The following is a 20,438-nucleotide window of genomic DNA, read 5'->3' on the forward strand; positions in this document are numbered from 1 at the left end:
AAAAAAAAGTAAAATAAAACGTTATTGTAGCCCTAAAAAGGGCTGTTGGGTTCTTGTAGAATCACTCCTGCCTAACACTATTCTAATAGAACACCCTAACGCTTTCCCTGACCAGCAGCAGCTCTCTCCCTAGTGGCATCGAGACAGAGAATGATGCGAGCAGCGCAGGCAGGGGCTAGTCTATTCCAGGGTCACCTGATCTGGCCAGCCAACCACTGCTATCGACGTGTAAGGGTACCACGTCATGCTGGGTGGAGTGCAGAGTCTCCTGGCTTGTGATTGGCTCTGTTTCTGGCCGCCAAAAATCACAACGGCGGGAGATGCCATTTTCTCGAGCGGGCGAAGTATTCGTCCGAGCAACGAGCAGTTTTGAGTACGCTAATGCTCGAACGAGCATCAAGCTCGGACGAGTATGTTCGCTCATCTCTATTCCTCAGCTTGATAAGCACTGAGATCATAGCTCAGATAGTAGAGGCGCTGTATCATTATTCAAATCCCAATCACTTTAAAAAATATATATATATTATTGAGATAATTTTTATTATTATAATATGGTTATATTGGGGCGTGGCCAGGGAGTGATTGGGGATGTGGCTTAGGGGGATCGCCGCGGCGCGTGCCACCATTTTGTCCCTCTTTCCCTTTCACAAATGTTGGGAGGTATGTTATAGAGGCCTTGGAAGTTTTCAGTCAGGTGCAGAGTCTGGCTCACATGATTCAGAATCTGGCTGAAGGGGGCAGTAGCAGGAACAGTGCCTTCCTTTAATTTCTGCTCAGTCTGTGTATGAACCTAAAGTTAAGATACCTGATCTCTCCGCTGGAGACCAAAAAGTTACTTCTCCCTTCAGGAAGAGTTATAAGCTATACTTCCGCCTTAGGCCCCAGTCTTCTGGTGATAATGCCCAGAGGATATGCATCATCATGTCACTCCTGCGTGGAAGCCCACAGGAAAGGGCATTTTCTTTAGCCCCTGATGCTCTAGAGGTTTTCTAAGTAGATCTTTTTTCCTGGTTTTGACTAGTATTGCTGAAGATCAGTTAACTGCTTTACGCCAGGCAAAACGTGCTGCAGAAGATTATTGCAGGAGATGGCTCAGGAGTTCAGGAGGTGGTCCATTCCAAATGGATGGAATGATAGAGCTTTAAGATATCAATTTAGATTGGGTTTGTCTAATGTCTGATAGTGAGACATCCTAAGCCTAAGACCTTAGAACAGGCCATGTATTTGGAAGTTAGAGTAGACAGATGTCATACAAAGCATAAGCGTGAACGTCAGTCTGTTTTGCCTGTTCCTTCATTTCTGCCTTCTTACCCTGTCTCACCTGGTCTGAAGTGACCCTGCAAAGTACTGTAGAACCCATGCAAGTAGAAGTGGATGAGCCCATGCAGATTGAAGGTAAAAGAAACGTCCTGTGCTTCTATTGTGGGATCCCAGAGAATGTCCTGTGGGATCACTTGCTCTTCCATGTGTTCAATCAAAGCCATGTGGAACTTCCACAACAGGGGCCTAGCCTTCTTGTGGGCCTGGAGGCAGCTGGGGCCCAGAATACCGGAGTGGCTGGCTATTGTGGCCTAGGGCACGCTGTTGTCACGGTGCTTGGTATGGCAACTGGAGGGCTGTCCTACAGCCTGGCAGGTCTCCAGCAGGTGTTGTATGCAAGAAATAAGGAGGGAGAGGCTGATGTACTGGTTTCTCCCTGGGGCGACCCCTGAGTGTCTGTAGGATGAGTCGCTGGGTAATGAATGGGGGAGCCCGTAGTGGTAAGCAGCCATATCCAGGGATCAGATGGAGGCAACATTGTGCAAATCAACTTACAGTTCATTATTGAACAGTAGACAGCAGGCACGAGACTTGGCGATAGTATGCTCAGCACCCTGCAGGCTGGCAGCGAGACTTAGGCGGTCAACTCGGAAAAGTCTCGTGATAGTTAGCTGGTTATACGCGTGATACGTAGTAGATGCAGACTGGGATTATTGAGGTGGAGCTTTTTCCAAATTGTGGAAGCTGCAGCTCTGGGGTTAGAGTCTCCTGGGATTAGTATCGTTGTCAGCACTGAAGGTGTGTACACAGTGGGGCAAATTTACTTACCTGGTCATGTGGCGATCCCCGATTCGGACGGTCCGACAAGGATGAAGTCCGGCGCAATTCATGAACATTGTGAGCCTGAGTGTCCTGCTACACAATTCTAAATGTTAAATCTTGTGCGTTGTCCAAATCCGTCAGGTTGTCTAACGGCCACGCCCCCCGATTTCTGTTGCGTGTAAGCCAGCCCAAAATCCCCTGTTAAATGCGGCGCAAAATGGAAATCGCCGGGAAACCCGACAAAAATTAGCTCCATGGACCCTTAGTAAATGAGCCCCACTGTCTCTCTCTTTACTCTGACTGCCAGAACAGACCATGTGGTAAGACCATGTGCTCTCAATGCACAGGGGTTTTATACTCCCCCTGGTCAGGTGGTAGCACCTCTCCAATCTCACTCCAGCTAACAATACAGCCACATCATTGGATAATGACTTACACCAACTTAACCATTGCCTTTCCAGGTAGTATCTAGAGCTGCAATTACATCAAGTTAACCTAGCACTATCTACATAAAATGTAGAGCAAAATCATTTACATTAAATGCATTAAGAAAAACGTGTTTCGTGCTTGAGCCAAGTGCTTCGTGCATTTTATGTAGATTATTTTATTTTATTTTATTCCACTTTTGGAAAATAAATGAATTTTACCAAAAAATGTGACCAATCAGTGCCACTTTTAGCGTATTGAAACAATTCATACCCTATACGGGCAACAAGAATCTACCGCCATGTCCTCATTTTTCTGCAGTTAAGGTTTAGATCACTGTTTTACTTCTTTATCTACTGATCCATCCAGTAAGCCACAGGCTGATGCTGTTGTGTCCAGCCTACCATATGTTTGGACACAAGCCCAAGTTCCAAGATTTTATTTGCAATGAAACAGATAAAACATCTTTAGTTGAGGGTCCAGTGGCACATCCTAAAAGGGGATGGGGGTAAGTCTGCACTGTTACCAAATAGACTATATGAGTTGATTTACAATTAAGATATTTGTGAATATGAAAAGTATGTCCAGTAACATAAGACAAAAAGGTGGAGGTTTTGTGTAGATAATTACAGAGATTACATCTTCTTCCCCCACAGCAGACACTGCCCTTAAAGCCCGACCAGATGGGGTTGGGATGTGTGTTGGTAAAGTGGTTTGGGGAAAGTATTCCAACCAGTGTAAATAATGAGAGCGATCTCTGTTGTCCACAATGTTATGGGCTCAGTGGCAGAATTTAGAACTGTAGCTCCTTTGTGTAAATGGTCAGTAATGGTATGGCATTCAGTGTTGTATAATTCTCAAATAGAGGATGCTCGTTGGGCCCTAATGTACTCTCCTAAGGGTAAGTTTTTATGGTATGGTGAGGGTGACGGCTGTTTGCTTTGAGGGAAGTATTGCCAGATGCAGGCTTGCAATATAATTTGGTGACAATTTTGGAATGTGTTGTATCACCCATAAGAAATATGTCTAGAAAGGGAATATTTGACTGTTGGTGATCAAATGTAAATTTTTATATTGTGGTATAGGTAAAGTACCAAATCAACAACTGCCTTCGCAGTGCAACACCAAATGAGGAGGCAGTCGTCGATGTAACTTCCATAACATAATGGGGATCATTTACTAAGGGCCCGATTCGCATTTTCCCGACGTGTTACCCGAATATTTCCGATTTGCGCCGATTTCCCCTGAATTGCCCCGGGATTTTGACGCACGCGATCGGATTGTGGCGCATCTGCGCCGGCATGCACGCAACGGAAATCTGGGGCGTGGCCCAACGAAAACCCGACGGATTCGGAAAAACCGCCGCATTTTTTTAAAAAAATGGGTCATGAAAATTGCACTTACCTTCACTCATCCCGGCTCGTTGTATTCCAGTGCGTTCCGATGCTCTTCAGCGCAGCAGCGCCACCTGGTGGACGTCGGAGGAACTATCTTAATAAATCCCGGCCGGACCCGAATCCACCACAGAGAACGCACCGCTGGATCGCGAGTACGTAAATCTGCCCCATTGTTACCAAAATATGTGATCACGAGCGGAGCCTTTGGATTGCATTTCAAAAAGTAACCAAAATGCCACCTGTGAACATGCCCTTAGGTACCACAAATCCTTATCTCAGAGAATTTTTAAACTTTTGATCATGTGGTATAGGGGGCATATTAACTCCTTGTCACTGATGGGCTGAATGCGCAGAACGCAGGCCCGCGGCTGAGCAGCCCCAGCTCCGAGGCCGGAGCTACTGTGCATGCTGCACACAACAGGGTAGGAGGAGTAACGTGGCTTCTGGGGCGTGGAGTAGCCCGCACTGTGTAGCCCCGTGCCCAGCTACTCCACGCCCCAGTAGCCGCATAACTAAATTTACATATTAGTTCAATAAAGTTCACCAAAAGTTAGCGGGGACGTGAGGATTAGCTCTAAAAAGAGCTATCCTCACGTCCCTTACATCCACCTACCATCCGATCTACCATTATAGGTAGAATCGTGGTGGTAGGTTCCCTTTAACTGTCATATTTCCATATTTCTAATAGCTCTTTTATCCTCAAGTTGGTCACCGCATTTACATACATATTAGCATTAGCCTGATTAACCATAAAACATTTGTAACCTGTCAAAGGAATACAGAAAATAACTTTTTCGGTGGAAGCCAGGAATTGTGGCTCCTGCTGCTTCCACCACAAAACACATCTACAAATAATAGAAAGTTGTAGATCTAACACAGGCCCCCGCCAGCATCCGGCCAACCCAGGCAAGTGCCAGGGCCCAGGGGTGCTGGAGGGTCCCACTCAGGCACCTGGATCAATTGTATCAGTGTCGCTATGAGACACTGGTACAAATGATCACCATCCAGATCAATACTTTTCTGCCTCTATGCTGCGCTCGTTGGGAGTGCAGCATAGAGGCAGAATCTAAAACTCACCTGTTCTGGTTCCCCTGAAGCAGCGCTCCGCACGGTATGCAATGGCTCTGAAGCACATGATGATGTCATCAGATTACGTGTGCCGGCTTCAGGGCTGGCACGTACTATAGGCCCAGGCTGAGGTAAGAAGGCAACTGCAGGTGTTGCTCCGGGGGAACCAGGAAAGGTGAGGTATTTTTTCTTTCCCGGAGGGGGTCAGTGTGTCTGCAGGGGGAGGGGGGAGGGAGGTGGTCAGTGTGTCCACAGGGGGAGGGGGTTAGTGTCCTCAGGGGGAGGGAGTCAATGTGTCCGCAGGGGGGGGGCAGTGTATCTGCAGGGGGGGGGGAGGTGGTCAATGTGTCCGCAGGGGGGGGGGTAAGTGTGTTCACAGGAGGAGGGAGGGGGTCAGTGTGTCCGCAGAGGGAGGGGAGGGGGTCAGTGTGTCTGCGGGGGGGGTCAGTGTGTCTGCAGGGGGGGTCAGTGTGTCTGCAGGGGGAGGGGGTCAGTGTGGCCGCAGGGGGAGGGGGGGGTCAGAGTGTCTGAAGGCGGTGTCAGAGTGTCTGCAGGGGGGGGGGTCAGTGTGTCCGCAGGGGGAGGGGGGTCAGAGTGTCTGAAGGCGGTGTCAGAGTGTCTGCAGGGGGGGGTCAGTGTGCCTGCAAGGGGGGGGGGGGTCAGTGTATCTGCAGGGGGGGGGGTTCCAATCTGTGGTATGACTGGTGTGTCGCTGAAAAGAATGTATAGTCTTTTATCGAGGGGTTTATTAATCTCCATGCATCAGCCAAATGTAGTCTGCTAAGTTCTTCTCTTAAGGTTGCTAGTTGTTTGTATGATATGTGGGACTGGCCTGTGGTATCTAGTAACGGGTCAATGCAAACATTAATATCACCTCCTAACAAGCATAGGCCCTCTTTAAATAACTCAAAGTTTTGGAGTGTATTCACTCCCTATCAGTCCTTTAATGAATAAATATCTGCCATCAGGGTCAGACATTTCAGCAAGTAACTTAAACGGGACTGTTTTTCGCACTGCAATTGAGACCCCTTTAGAGGCGTAAGCACTAGTGCTGTGAAACCACTGTTGATAGTCTCTTTGCGGTAATTTAGGAATTTTCCCCTCTTTAAAGTGGGTATTTTGTATCAGTATCACGTCTGCTTTATTTTTCTTCAGTAATCTAAGAATTTGGTGGCGTTTGCAGGGCTCGTTCATACCTCGTACATTATAGGTAACAATTTTTACATCAGACATATTGGGGATAATATATTATACGACCTGTATCTTTTGTGTGCATCGTCCACTCATACGCCTGTTCATATCTTGGGCTGGATCCTATTCTCTGAGGTTGGGGAATACGGGGTAAGGAAGACACAAGAGGTTTGGGGAAAGTGACAAGACAAATGAATACAAATGAAAGCAAGTAAAAAACATAACTGGTTTGCCTAGGTAAGCTAATTTTTAAAGTAACCTCACTGTCCCCGATGCAGTTTCGTGGACTTGCGCCCCCTAATAGGTTGTGTCTCACACCGCGGGGCATAACTTTCATCTGGTAGAGACAGATCGGTTCTCTCTTATTTAACTCTAACTATTAACTTATTCCTGTGCCTTTTATAACACACTTTGAACATTTAACTCCTGAAATATTTTGGATCGTTGGATATGTTCCCCTCAGATGCCTGTTTTTCTAATTGGGGGTTTTCCTTCCTGGTTCTCCAGGTTGGATTCTGTATGGAGGCAGAGGCAGGGTAAAAGTACTCTGGGAGGGGGGGGGGGAAGAGTGGGTGGAGGGTTTCACGGTATGGAGATGAGAAGGGGGAGGAGGAGGGGGAGAGGAGGGGGGTTGTTTTGGGGGGGGCGAGGGGGGAGGAATGGAGGGGGTGAGGGGGGGAGTGCTAGAAATCTGCCAAATATGTATAATGCATCTGTGGTTCTAATCACCTCACTTCTACTCGCTTTTTATATAAGCTAGTGTGATTAAAGAGTCTCTCTTCTTTTATTCTCCCTTCAACCATCTCTGTCTCGGTTATTCTTATGCTTCTTCTTCTTGCTGCTGTTCGTTACTTTCCAAGTGTCTATGCTTGGTAGAATAGGTAGGGTTGTATCTTCTTGGATCGGCATCCAGGAGGGCACTTGTATAGGTTCCATGTTTAGCTGGTCCCATGCCGCTGTAAGGTCATCTGGTGTGCGAATCACTACCTGTTTGCGGTTTTTGTTTATTGAGATGCCAAAGTGATACAGCCATAGATGGTAAATGGTGCCAGGTCCTGGTAAATGGAGATATCTTTTTCTGCATACTTTAATTCTGTCGCGCTCCTTGCTCCTCTTAGAATTTCAGCCGCGTCAGTGTATCGAAGTAGGCCGCATATAACATCCCGCGGAAGATCTGTTTGGCGGGGTTTTGTGCGAAGTGGGATATCTTCGGGGAGTCCTCTCAGCCGGACATTCTTTCTACGGCTGCGATTCTCTTGGTCCTCTACCCACAGCAGTGCTGCATTTAGCTGGACCTTGTGGTTCTCTAGTTTACTGCGGACTGCTTCCCCAAATTCCAATATGGCACCTTGTCTGCTCTCCAGCTCTTCAACTCGCGTGCCAATATGGCGGATGTCCGCCTTAATATCTGCTAGTTCTCTCACTATGGGGTTGAGAGCCTGATATAGGGTCTTTTCTATAAAATTCTGTGACACCGGTGCAATCGCTTCTTCCCCTCCCGCTTCGGAGTACTCACCTCCGCTTTCTTGGTCTGACTCTCCCGCCTCGTCATAGGTCTCTTGTTGTGACGGCGCCATCTTGTGAGTCTTGGTCCCGCCAAGCTTTCTTTTCAAGAATTTATCTAAGTCTTGTTGCTGGGAGCTTGAGCGGTGGGTAGCTCTTTGTTCTTTGGGAGCCTGGTTGCCGTATTTCACCATTTCTGCTGAGGTAAGGTGGCTTTTGTAGCTGTTTCAGGAGTTAGGTGTCGGGAGCTGACCTCTCTCGCGTCCATCTCCTTGCCAGGCTTGGCTCTGCCCCCATAGATATTTTTTTTTAATCATTCTCATTTACTGAATACAATATGACATAGATACAAAAGTCAAACCATGCAAAGCAAAGTACATCATACAAATAATTTCTCACGCACGCAGGCGTAAGGACATGAGCAGCCAAGTTGAAAACAATTGTATGGCATTAGTTTGTTCCACGTGTGGAAATGATACACTTTTAAAGAGTCGTATGTTCGGGAACATCTTTATTTCAAATGTACCCTAGGGGATTTGAGTGAAGGTGAGGTAATCCTGTACTCAATAGAATATATTTGCTTTTCATAGATCTTAATCTATACCCAGATTACTTCTAGTATCAGGATTAGTTTATGCTCTCAAAGTCCCCTTTTAACCAGTGGGAGGTACATCCCAAAACTATTTGCAACAAACTCTATCCAAGGAGGGAGGGAGGAAAGTTGTGGGGAGGAAAGAGAGGGAAAGAGAGGGAATTGGGATTTGCAAAGGCATCTCTGTTTCGAGATTAAAAGTAATTTCAAGGTTTATGAGAAAGAGAAAATCCGGGGAGTTCCTGAACTCAAGCCACGGACCCCATGTCTTTATATGTTGTTCATTGGTGTGGTGGGAGTCTGCCATGAGTTCTTCCATTCTGTGTATTGTTGAAATTTCTGAAAGGAGGTCAGAGCCAGAAGGTACCCTAGTTGATTTCCATAATCACGGTATCAATACCCTGGCAGCTATCAGTAGAAAACCTGTGAGCCTTATGCATTGGGATTGGGATGATGTTTAGCAGAAGAGTGGCAGGGTCATTGTGTAGTTTGATACCTGTCAGTTTTGATATGAAATTTCAAAGGAAAGTAAGGAAGGTTTGACAGGATCACATTATAAAATTAAACAACATATAAATTGCCACACAAAGGGCATTATATACTGCATTCAGTGTCCATGTGGCAAATTATATATAGGAAGAACTATACGGTCTTTTATGAAACGTTTGAAAGAACATATTTACAATATTGAGAGAGGGTTTGAAGGACACCCTCTCTCTAGACACTATAAAGTTAAGCACCAGAATAAATTTACTGGTTCAATAGCATTTGGTTTAGAAAAAATTAAAAAGAATTGGAGAGGAGGAGATTTTATCCACCAAATGTCACGGACTGAAAGCAGATGGATTTTTAATTTAGAAACACTGGCCCCTAATGGACTTAATCATGAAATAGAGCTATTTGCTTTTTAACACTTATTTATGTTTTAAGACATATTCTTTCAAAGAAGGTGTACATATCAAATACATATTTTATACATATTATTCATATATTTTTTTAGTCGTATTTAGAGATGAGTGAGCACTAAAATGCTCGGGTACTCGTTATTCGAGACAAACTTTTCCTGATGCTCGAGTGCTCGTCTCGAATAACGAGCCCCATTGAAGTCAATGGGAGACTCGAACATTTTTCAAGGGGACCAAGGCTCTGCACAGGGAAGCTTGGCCAAACACCTGGGAACCTCAGAAAAGGATGGAAACACCACGGAAATGGACAGGAAACAGCAGGGGCAGCATGCATGGATGCCTCTGAGGCTGCTTAATCGCACCATTATGTCAAAATTATGGGCAACAGCATGGCCATGACAGAGTGACCGAATGAGGCTAGATAGCATCTAAAACATGCAATAATTGACCCTGACACTATAGGAGATGGCATGCAGAGGTAGCGGCAGCAGCGGCAGGCTAGAGAGTGTCATGGCGACATACCCTAAATGGACTCGGGCTTCACCAAAGGAGGTGAACAAGAAGCGCTGAAATGATTTCCTATGTGAACAAAAGGTTGACGGTATATTTAGTCGATAACACAGCATGGTGGTGACATAGTGACCAAGTTCCATAACGTATCTGGTGAAACACCCGAAAAATGAGCCTGACACAGCTCTTTTGATAAGGGGACGACATGTGGAGGCAGCCATGGAGACGACTTCCATGATTAAGAGCGACGGTATGGGGCATTCATATTGCGCTGCTATGATTGCAACTTCAGGTCTCCAGCATGGCGGCGACAGATGGGCCGAGTTCCACTATGTATCTGGTGAAACACCTGAAAATTCTGCCTGACACATCTCGTTTGATAAGGGGATGATGTGCTGCATATCCTCTCGTGCTCCAGCGTCTGGGGTATAGAGAGTTGAAATGAGACATTGGTGGACGCTGTGGAGGATCGTGGAGGCAAAATGGACAGGAAACAGCAGGGGCAGCATGCATGGATGCCTCTGAGGCTGCCTAATCTTGGGATGGAGCTGACGGTCCACTGCCAGGCGAGCTTTCGCCTGTCCAAGCCCCTGTCTCTCGGCTCCTCCCCACCCAAAATGGGCCTGGGTGCCAGAAGCGTTTACTTTGAAAAAATTAGAATTTTCAAAGCAGGCCGGGTCGTTTGAATATTTCACCTAGGAATAATGGAATAGCATAGTGGTTCTATTTTTAATTGTTTTTACGGAAATGGTTCCATGATTAAGAGCGACAGTATGGGGCATCCATATTGCGCTGCTATGATTGCAACTTCAGGTCTCCAGCATGGCGGCGACAGATGGGCCGAGTTCCACTATGTATCTGGTGAAACACCTGAAAATTCTGCCTGACACAGCTCGTTTGATAAGGGGACGATGTATGGAGGCAGTGAACTAGTAGTAGATTAAAGGTACTGCAGTTAAAATTATGTTAGTTGGATCTTGGGATGGAGCTGGCAGAAAGCTTTCGCCTATCCAAGCCCCTGTCTCTCGGCTACTCCCCAAACAGCACTTCTAAGAACCTTTTGTATAAGATCAAGTGTAGTAGCGTTCTTATAAGTTTAGGTTATGGCGGGTGAGGGGTATGTAAACAGATGCGCAAGAAGCGCTGAAATAATATTGGTAAATGATAAAAGTTTGCCAGTATATTTTGTGGATTACACAGCAGGGTGGCGACAAAGTTAACAAGTTTGATGTGGAATCCATGAAAACAACCCAAAATTCTGCCCGACACAGCTCGTTTGATAAGGGGACCATGTATGGAGGCAGTGAACTAGTAGTAGATTAAAGGTACTGCAGTTAAAACTATGTTAGTTGGATCTTGAGATGGAGCTGGCGCTCTGCTGCCATGCGAGCTTTCGCCAATCCAAGCCCCTGTCTCTAGGCTACTCCCCAAACAGCACTTCTAAGAACCTTTTGTATAAGATCAAGTGTAGTAGCATTCTTATAAGTTTGGGTTATGGCGGGTGAGGGGAATGTAAACAGATGCGCAAGAAGTGCTGAAATAATATCGGTAAATGATAAAAGTTTGCCAGTATATTTTGTGGATTACACAGCAAAGTTAACAAGTTTGATGTGGAATCCATGAAAACAACCCAAAATTCTGCCTGACACAGTTCGTTTGATAAGGAGACAATGTATGGAGGCAGCTATATGGACGACTTTTGGAGGCAGCTATGGCGATGACGTGGAGGTAGCAATGGAGACAACGTGTGGAGCCAGCTAAAAAGACGACATGTGGAGGCTGCTATGGAGACAATTTAATTTGGATAGTGCTTGTATGTGGCAGTCCAAAAAAGTTTTCAAACCAGAGGAGCAGGTAGGTGGTCCTCCAGAAAAATTAAATAAATTGAGTGCCTGTATGTGGCAGTCCAAAAACGTTTTCAAACCAGAGGAGCAGGTAGGTGGTCCTCCAGAAAAATTAAATAAATTGAGTGCCTGTATGTGGCAGTCCAAAAAAGTTTTCAAACCAGAGGAGCAGGTAGGTGGTCCTCGAGAAAAATTAAATAGTACTATAGCTAGAGCCAGTTGGCCCTGGCAAAAAATAGCCAGTTTCCTCTGCTTTAGTGTACAAAGAGGAGGAGAAGGAGGACAATGAGGAGGAGGAGTGCATACATTATTCAAGTTGAGCTTCTATCACCTGGTGGAGAATGAAAATCCCAAGAAATGCAGGCTTTATTCATCTTGATAAGCGTCAGCCTGTCAGCGCTGTCAGTCGACAGGTATGTACGCTTATCGGTGATGATGCCACCAGCTGCACTGAAAACCCGCTCGGACAACACGCTAGCGGCAGGGCAGGCAAGAACCTCCAAGGCGTACAGCGCCAGTTCGTGCCACATGTCCAGCTTTGAAACCCAGTAGTTGTAGGGAGCTGTGTGATCATTTAGGACGATGGTATGGTCAGCTACGTACTCCCTCACCATCTTTCTGTAAAGATCAGCCCTACTCTGCCGAGACTGGGGACAGGTGACAGTGTCTTGCTGGGGTGACATAAAACTGGCAAAGGCCTTGTAAAGCGTACCCCTGCCAGTGCTGGAAAAGCTGCCTGCTCGCCTACTCTCCCTCGCTACTTGTCCCGCAGAAGTACGCCCTCTGCCGCTAGCGCTGTCAGAAGGGAAATACTGTTTCAGCTTGTGCACCAGTGCCTGCTGGTATTCATGCATTCTCACACTCCTTTCCTCTCCAGGGATGAGAGTGGAAAGATTTTGCTTGTACCGTGGGTCCAGGAGAGTGAATACCCAGTAATCGGTGCTGGAATAAATTCTTTGAATGCGAGGGTCACGGGATAGGCAGCCTAGCATGAAATCTGCAATATGCGTCAGAGTCCCAAAGCGCAAGAATTTACTCCCCTCACTGGCCTGACTGCCCATTTCCTCCTCCTCCAACTCCTCTTCTTCTGCCCATACACGCTGAACAGTGAAGGACTGAACAATGGTCCCCTCTTCTGTCTCGCCAACATTCTCCTCCTCTTCCTCCTCATCCTCCTCCAACTCCTCCGAACGCTGGTGGATGCTGTGGAGGATCGTGGAGGCGAAGATGGGGTTTTCGCACGGGAGGTGTTTGGGCTGGGGTCCTGGGCTGACTAGCAGATGACACAGGGGAAGGAGCAGTGGTGTGCCCGGCCAGAGGTGAACGGGCTTGGTGCCATTGAGTGGGGTGTTTAGCATTCATATGGCTGCGCATACTAGTGGTAGTTAAGCTAGTAGTTGTGGAACCCCTGCTGATCCTGGTTTGGCACAAGTTGCACACCACAGTCCGTCGGTCATCCGGTGTTTCTTTAAAGAACCTCCAGACTTCTGAAAATCTAGCCCTTGCCATGGGAGCTTGACTACGGGAAACATTTGGCGCTGATGCACCAGCTCTGGCCCTGCCTCTCCGTCTGGCCCCACCACTGCCTCTTCCAACCTGTTCTGCTATAGGACTCGCCTCCGTCTCAGAAGCACTGTGTTCACCCGGCCTATCAACCCAGCTTGGGTCTGTCACCTCATCATCCTCCGATCCCTCAGTCTGCTTCCCCCTCGGACTTCCTGCCCTGACAACAACTTCACCACTGTCTGACAACCGTGTCTCCTCATCGTCCGACACCTCTTTACACACTTCTTCCACTACGTCAATAATGTCATCATCACCCACAGACTGCGACCGGTGGAAAACCTGGGCATCGGAAAATAGCTCAGCAGCAACCGGACAAGTGGTTTGTGACTGTGGGAAGGGTCCAGAAAACAGTTCCTCAGAGTATGCCGGTTCAAATGCCAAATTTTGCTGGGAGGGGGCAGACTGGGGGGAAGGAGGCTGAGGTGGAGGAGCTGGAGGAGTGCTGATTTCGGTGACATGGGTGGACTGTGTGGAAGACTGACTGGTGGACAAATGGCTAGAAGCATTGTCCGCAATCCACGACATCAAATCTTCGCACTGTTCTGGCCTCAACAGTGCTCTACCACGAGTCCCAGTAACTTGAGACATGATAAACCTAGGGAGTGTAGCTCTGCGGCGTTCCCCTGCTCCCTCATCAGCAGGTGGTGTCTCACCCCGCCCAGGACCATGGCCTCTGATCCCTGCAGTAGTTGGACGCCCACGTCAACGCCCTCTTCCTCTACCCCTAGCCCTCAGGTTAAACATTTTCCAAATTAAATGTAAACTTTAAATTTTTTTTTTTGTATTTATTTATTTTTTATTTATTTATTATTTATTTTTTTAAACAAAATGATGCTATCCTATTGCTATGGCTAGTTTCTAACCTACACTGACAGCACACAACTGGGTTTTGTGCTGTGCCTGATGACTTTGAGTTATTAAAAGAAATAAAGGTAAAAAAAAATAAATCAGCAGACTCTGCTTAATTCAAATCAAACCCCTAATAAATTGTCCCACTTCGGTGTTTGAGGTGGATATGCGTGTCACTAAGAGCTAAACACAACGGTCGCAAGTCTCCCAGCAAATTCCTCACAATATGGTACTAGCTGCACTACTAATGCCAGCAAGCCCAGCCACAAGCAAACAAAAAAAAGGAAAATATAACGCTATTGTAGCCCTAACAAGGGCTGTTGGGTTCTTGTAGAATCACTCCTGCCTAACATTATTCTAATAGAACACCCTAACGCTTTCCCTGACCAGCAGCAGCTCTCTCCCTAACGGCATCCAGACAGAGAATGATGCGAGCAGCGCGGGCAGGGGCTAGTCTATTCCAGGGTCACCTGATCAGGCCATGCAACCACTGCTATCGACGTGTAAGGGTACCACGTCATGCTGGGTGGAGTGCAGAGTCTCCTGGCTTGTGATTGGCTCTGTTTCTGGCCGCCAAAAATCACAACGGCGGGAGATGCCATTTTCTCGAGCGGGCGAAGTATTCGTCCAAGCAACGAGCAGTTTCGAGTGCGCTATTGCTCGAACGAGCATCAAGCTCGGACGAGTATGTTCGCTCATCTCTAGTCGTATTAATAAAGATTTTTATTCATTACACACTTTTTTCATCTAGATTAGGATGTATATTTAGATAAATACAAACTTTTTATATTGTTGAGGGCATCAGATGAGTTTTTGCTCAGGGAGTCTCCCTGAGGTACACGACCCGTAGATTGAGTGACGTCACTCCAACGGAACAGTCTAGCGGGTTTCAGCCACCCGGCCGGTGGCTGAAACCCGCTAGACAGTTCCGTTGGAGTGACGTCACTCAATCTACGTCACTCAATCTTCGGCTGCTCCGCATTATTGCTGACTTATTCAAAGTGCACCACTTGTAGAAGCTCATCTATATACCAATCTCTTGGATGCAGAAACCTCTTTGGACCATTCAGGTGAAGAACAGGAATTCGGACTGGATACAATTACCATCTGGAAGTTTTCATGCTCCATCACAGGTACCACGTTAGCTAGCATTAATATCACTATGACAGCGCAGGTGTATTTTATACTTTTTAATCACCATTACTTATTTGAAGGAATAGTGTGGGCTACCCCTTCCTCCACCAGCGAAGTCCAACCACACTCCAAATTGTCTACTCTGGTTTTTTTTTGCACCATTTGAAATTGTATTGATAAATTTATAACTCTGTTCCAATGTGGCCTCAGTAAGGGACATCCTCACCAAATATGAGTCATAGAGCCTTGGGCTTGTCTGCATCGCCAGCATTCATCTGAGCGTGAGGGGTAGATTTTACTCAGTTTCTTGGTGGTCCAGTACCATCGCGATAGTATTTTAAAATTGGATTCCTGAGCCCTACCTGATATGGAAAGTTTATGGCATAGCTCAAATGATTTGGCCCATTCCTCCTCAGAAAAGGATTTCCCTAGTTCCTGCTCCCATATTTTGACATATGGTAAATCAGCTAATGCCCATTTATCTAGAAGAAGGTCATATATTGCAGAGATGGAGTGAGGAATTGGGTTCTGAGTTATGCATAGTTGTTCAAATGGTGTCGAGGGTCTGTGAAGCTTTAGAGTACCCTTGTTAGCATAATAGAAGTGCCTTAATTGAGTGTGCTCCCACTTCACTCTACCTGTGCATAACCCGGCCTCTAGCACTTCTTCAATTGGAGTTAGCTCAGCATCTTTTAGCAGTTTTACAAAGGTTGAGGGTTGGTTTCGTTGCAGTGGGGCGAGGAAGTGGCTGAGACATCCTCGGGGGAAGTCAGGATTGTCAACCACTGGCGTCAAAGGCCCGTCAGAGGAGAACAATCGCATGGGTTCTCCCATTTGTTTAATTAGTTTGAGGATATGGGTAGCACATATGTTATTTTGGCCAAGTGATAACTTTGGTTAAAGTAGGTGGCCGTCCATGGTAGAATGATTAGAGGTGCAGGGGAGAAGCGTCACCCATAATTTTCCCTTTCCAGCATGAAACCAGTCCAAAATACGTGCCAACGTCGCTGCAGTGTAGTACCCCTTGAAGTCGGGTAGCCCTAGCCCTCCATGGAGTTTCCTACGTATAAGTGTCAGTCTCGAGATTCTGGGGGGAGATGAAGCCCAGAGAAAATGATTTAGAATTTTTTGTAGCTTCCCAAAGAACTGCCCGGGCAAGGCAAGCGGTATTGTTTGGAATAAGTAAAGGAGTCTTGGAAGCACTGTCATCTTTATGCAGCTGAATCGCCCCATCCATGTCAGTTGTGTCGAAGTCCATTTTTTCAGGTCGTTTTGTAGTTTCTGTACGAATTGTCCATAGTTATGAGTAAAGGTCTTGTCCAGGTCTGCTGGGATTTTAATGCCTAAATAGACTATATGCTTAGTGGACCACGTAAAGGGATAGTCTTTTTTTAGGGCTTGGATCGTGGTGGTGGGAAGGCCTATCCCCATAGCGACACTTTTAGTAACGTTTACTTTATGATTACTGTAGAAGCCAAGGGCATTGAGAGTCTCCATCAGGGGTGGGAGAGATGTTTCTGGATCGGTTATATATAGTAGAACGTAGTCAGCGAATGCTGTGCATTTATACGTTTGGTCCCCCACAGTAATTCCTGAAATGGCGTCATTTGTACGAATTGCTGTTAACAAATATTCAATTACTAGCGCGTATAATAAAGGGGATAGTGGGCAACCCTGTCTGGTACCATTACGAATGGTAAAGGTGGGAGAGAGAGCACCATTTATCAGAATTTGTGCGTGAGGGGAGTCATACAATGCCTTGATGCGTGGTAGCGTGGTTGGCCCCATTCCTATTTGTGTTAGAGTCGCCTCTAGGAAGCCCCAGTCCACTCTGTCAAACCCCTTCTCAGCGTCTAGTGGGAGCAGTAGCATCGGTGTGGAGGTAGATTTCATGTGATGGAGCAAGGAAAAAGGCTTCAAGGTATTGTCCCTTGCCTCCCTTGTTGGGATAAAGCCCACCTGATCAGGATGGACTAAGGATCCCATGAGGCAAGCCAATCTGCAGGATAGTAATTTAGCATAAATTTTAGCATCAACATTAATTAATGAGATCGGTCTATAACTAGGGCAATGTTGGGGGTCCTTACCCTCCTTGGGAATCACTGTTATATGGGCGTATAAGAAGGAGGGGGGAAGGGGTTCTTGTCAGATATGGAATTCAAAGAATCAAGCATATTGTTAGAAAGATCTTCCGATAGAGTTTTAAAGAGTGCTTCTGTGTAGCCATCCGGTCCATGGCTTTTGCCGGATGGGAGGAGCTTAATTACTTGTTTGAGTTCCTCAGGGGAGAATGGTAGTTCGAGTCGATCCACTTCCTCATCTGTAATTGTGGGCAGGGCTGTCTTTTTCACATATTGTGAAAGGGTGAGGGGGGGTTGGGGCGGATTGAAAACGGTTGAGGGCTGTGGGAGATTGTATAGTGATCTGTAATAATCGGTGAAAGCCTCAGCTATTTCTTCTGTTTTATGCAATTGAGCACCATTTTGTGACTTAATGGATGGGATATATGTGGACACCCTAGCATCGCGAAGGGCCCTCGCCAGAGCTCTACCAGGCTTATTACCCCACTCATATAATGAGTGGGAGTAAAGATGCTTAAGCCTCCTCTGACCTGCTTCTAGTAGGGTGTTTAGTTCTTGTCTTGTGGTAGTTAGTTCTCTCAGGGTTGCCTCTTGGAGAGTCTTTTTATGTTGGGCTTCTAATCTCTGGAGTTTGGATAACAAAGTAGAGATTTTATAACCATTTTCCCTTTTTAGTCGTGCCCCATGTCGCATGAGAACCCCTCTAAGCTCACATTTCAATGCTTCCCACTTAAGGGCTTCGGATGAAAAAACATGTCTCTGGTCTGCGTTGAAATCAATTATCTGTTTTTTAAGATCTGTTAGGCATAGTCCATCCGTCAATAATGATTCATTTAGTCTCCAGCTAAATGGGCGCCTTTTCTTTTGCACGAGTCCTAATGTACAGAAGATAGGAGCTAGGTCTGATAGGTATATTGACCCTATTTCTGAGCCCTGAACCTGCGAGAGGACATGGTGCTGGATAAAAATATAGTCTATCCTGCTATATGTGTTGTGTACCAGTGATAGGAAGGAATAGTCTCTATCTGTTGGATGGTTCAGTCTCCACACATCACATAGTTGTAATGCATGAAGGGCTTTCTTGATCTTATTTAATTTGTTGTAGGATATACCTGACTTCCCCAGAGAGGTATCAAGGAGTAAATTCAGTGCTAGGTTCAGATCTCCGCATACTATCAGCGATCCTCTAGCAAATGTGCAGAGTTCATCAAGTACCTTAACCAGGAATGGCGTTTGTTCTGAATTTGGGGCGTATACGTTCGCTATTGTGTAAAGAGCACCCAGAATTTCGCATTTTAGGAATAAGAATCTGGCCTCTACATCTATCTTCGTTTCAAGAACTTTACATTGCACAGACTTGTGAAGGAATATCGATACTCCCCTTGATTTCTCCTGTATGCAAAGTATTTGGGCTTTTTGTTTATGAAAGTTATACAGAACCCGGGACCTTTTCTCTAGAATATGGAGCCCTTTGGCATTAAATGAACAAATCTTTAGAGGGGCAGTCATCATTGGGGTTGACCACCACCGGTTTTCTCTTCGTGTAGTTCGTGTAGTCGTGTAGTTGGGGAGTGTTAGGGAAGATGCAAGGGGAAGAAGGGAGGAGGGGTTCCTAACTTAAGAAACAATTTCTCTTCGTATATAATGAACACAAATAGCTATCCTATGGACAGCAACTATTTTAACTATTTAAGACAATCTGGTGTGCGGCTAGCACTAATAAACCTGGGTGCTATACCAAGGTTTCACCTATTGGGGAGGGAGTGACAGCTTGGTGTCACTAGAATGACCGTGTGATACTGTCTGTGTGTATGTATTTTTTATCAATATGAGCATTGTGTGTCTATAGGCCCATATATTCAAATAAACTTACAAGTGATAAAGGAACATAATATAAATTGCGGCTAGAAAGAAAGCACAATCTCAGGGGAATAACTTATGTGAACAAATAAAGTCACTCAATCAGCCTTGGAAAATAGGATTCTCAGCATCATGGGTGTTCTGCTCCCGACAAAGGTGGGATGAACACTAATCTCACCAGTCCTGATGACAGTTTCGTGTAGACTCAGTCTTCTTGGGATTCTGCGATGGAGCGGCGTCTGCGCATCTGTTGTCTGTGGGGTCTGGGTGAGGTTTCAAACTGGTTTCATGCGTTGCTCCATGGTGTGGGTTCAGGGTTAGGCCTGAGTGTCGTCAGATTCGGCGCGTCCCAGTCTGGAAGCATCAGAGGTGGTAGGTTTAAGTCCCTCAAGAATCTCAGAAGGTCTTCCAGATGTGTCAGCGTAGATTGTGTGTCTCCCGAACGAGAGCAAAGGGGAAGCCCCATCTGTAAGAAATGCCCTTCTCCTGTAATTGTGAGAGGAGAGGTCTTAGGATCGCTCGCTGACGTAGTGTACGTCTGGATAAATCTGGAAATAAGTTGATTTTGGCGCCGTCAAAGTCCAATTCTCCCTTGGCTCTTGCTCTTTGCATTATCTGCTCTTTAAGGCTATAGAAATGTATCTTGCAGATCACATCCCTTGGTCTTGTGGGATCAGCACTTCTAGCCCTCAGTGCCCTCTGTGCACGGTCCATTTCTATGGGTGTATGTACCGGACGTTAAAGGAGCATATTGAATATTCCTGTGAGCGTGGCTGCAAGATCAGGTTGATGTGGGGCTTCAGGGAGGCCTCTGACCCTTATATTATTGCGGCGGTTTATGTTTTCAATGTCATCAATATGTGACACTAGGTGGCGCTGTTGGGCTGCCTGAGCATCTAGTTTCTCTTGTAGTACATTGACAGTTGAAGTCATCTCCGCCTTAAACGTTTCAAGGGCTGTCACACTTTCCTGTAGGGTAGTTATGTCTTCTCTCACCACTTGCAGATCCCTGTCCCAAGCTCCCTTAAGTTCAAATGCTAGATTGTCCATATCCCTCTTAGAAGGGAGGAGAGCAAGGAGGGCTTGTAATTCAGGGTAACCACTTAAAGTTAATGCCGCTTCCTCTGGAGGAGGGAGATCTGTAGACATGTTAGTTTGTGATCCAGCCATAGGCTGCATTGTATGGTGCCTTTCTTCTGCCAGTGGCTGTGAGATGGAGCCAAGGGGTGAGAAAGAACAGGCTTCAGCATTAAGGGGGTAGCTTGCCTCTCCCTTGTCCCTGTTTAGGGCTGTTCTTGCTGCCAGGCATCTTCTTAGGGCCTGCTGGTGAGGATGGCATGGTCATCGGGGAGCACTGGTGTGGATACCCCGAGGGTGCCACGTCTGTGGTGCAGGGCCGAGCTCCCAACTCTCTTTCCTTCCCTGGTGTC

The 20,438-nt window shown here is 46.3% G+C and overlaps 1 protein-coding gene across 2 annotated transcripts in view; it reads left to right on the forward strand.

The window, feature by feature from the left end:
- The window catches only part of CACNA1S (calcium voltage-gated channel subunit alpha1 S), an 817,957-nt gene that overhangs the window by 327,590 nt on the left and 469,929 nt on the right, over positions 1–20,438 (forward strand). The gene's annotated exons all lie outside the window — the stretch shown is intronic.

Source organism: Engystomops pustulosus, chromosome 2 (genome assembly GCF_040894005.1).
Source record: "Engystomops pustulosus chromosome 2, aEngPut4.maternal, whole genome shotgun sequence".
Taxonomy (NCBI): Eukaryota; Metazoa; Chordata; class Amphibia; order Anura; family Leptodactylidae; genus Engystomops; species Engystomops pustulosus.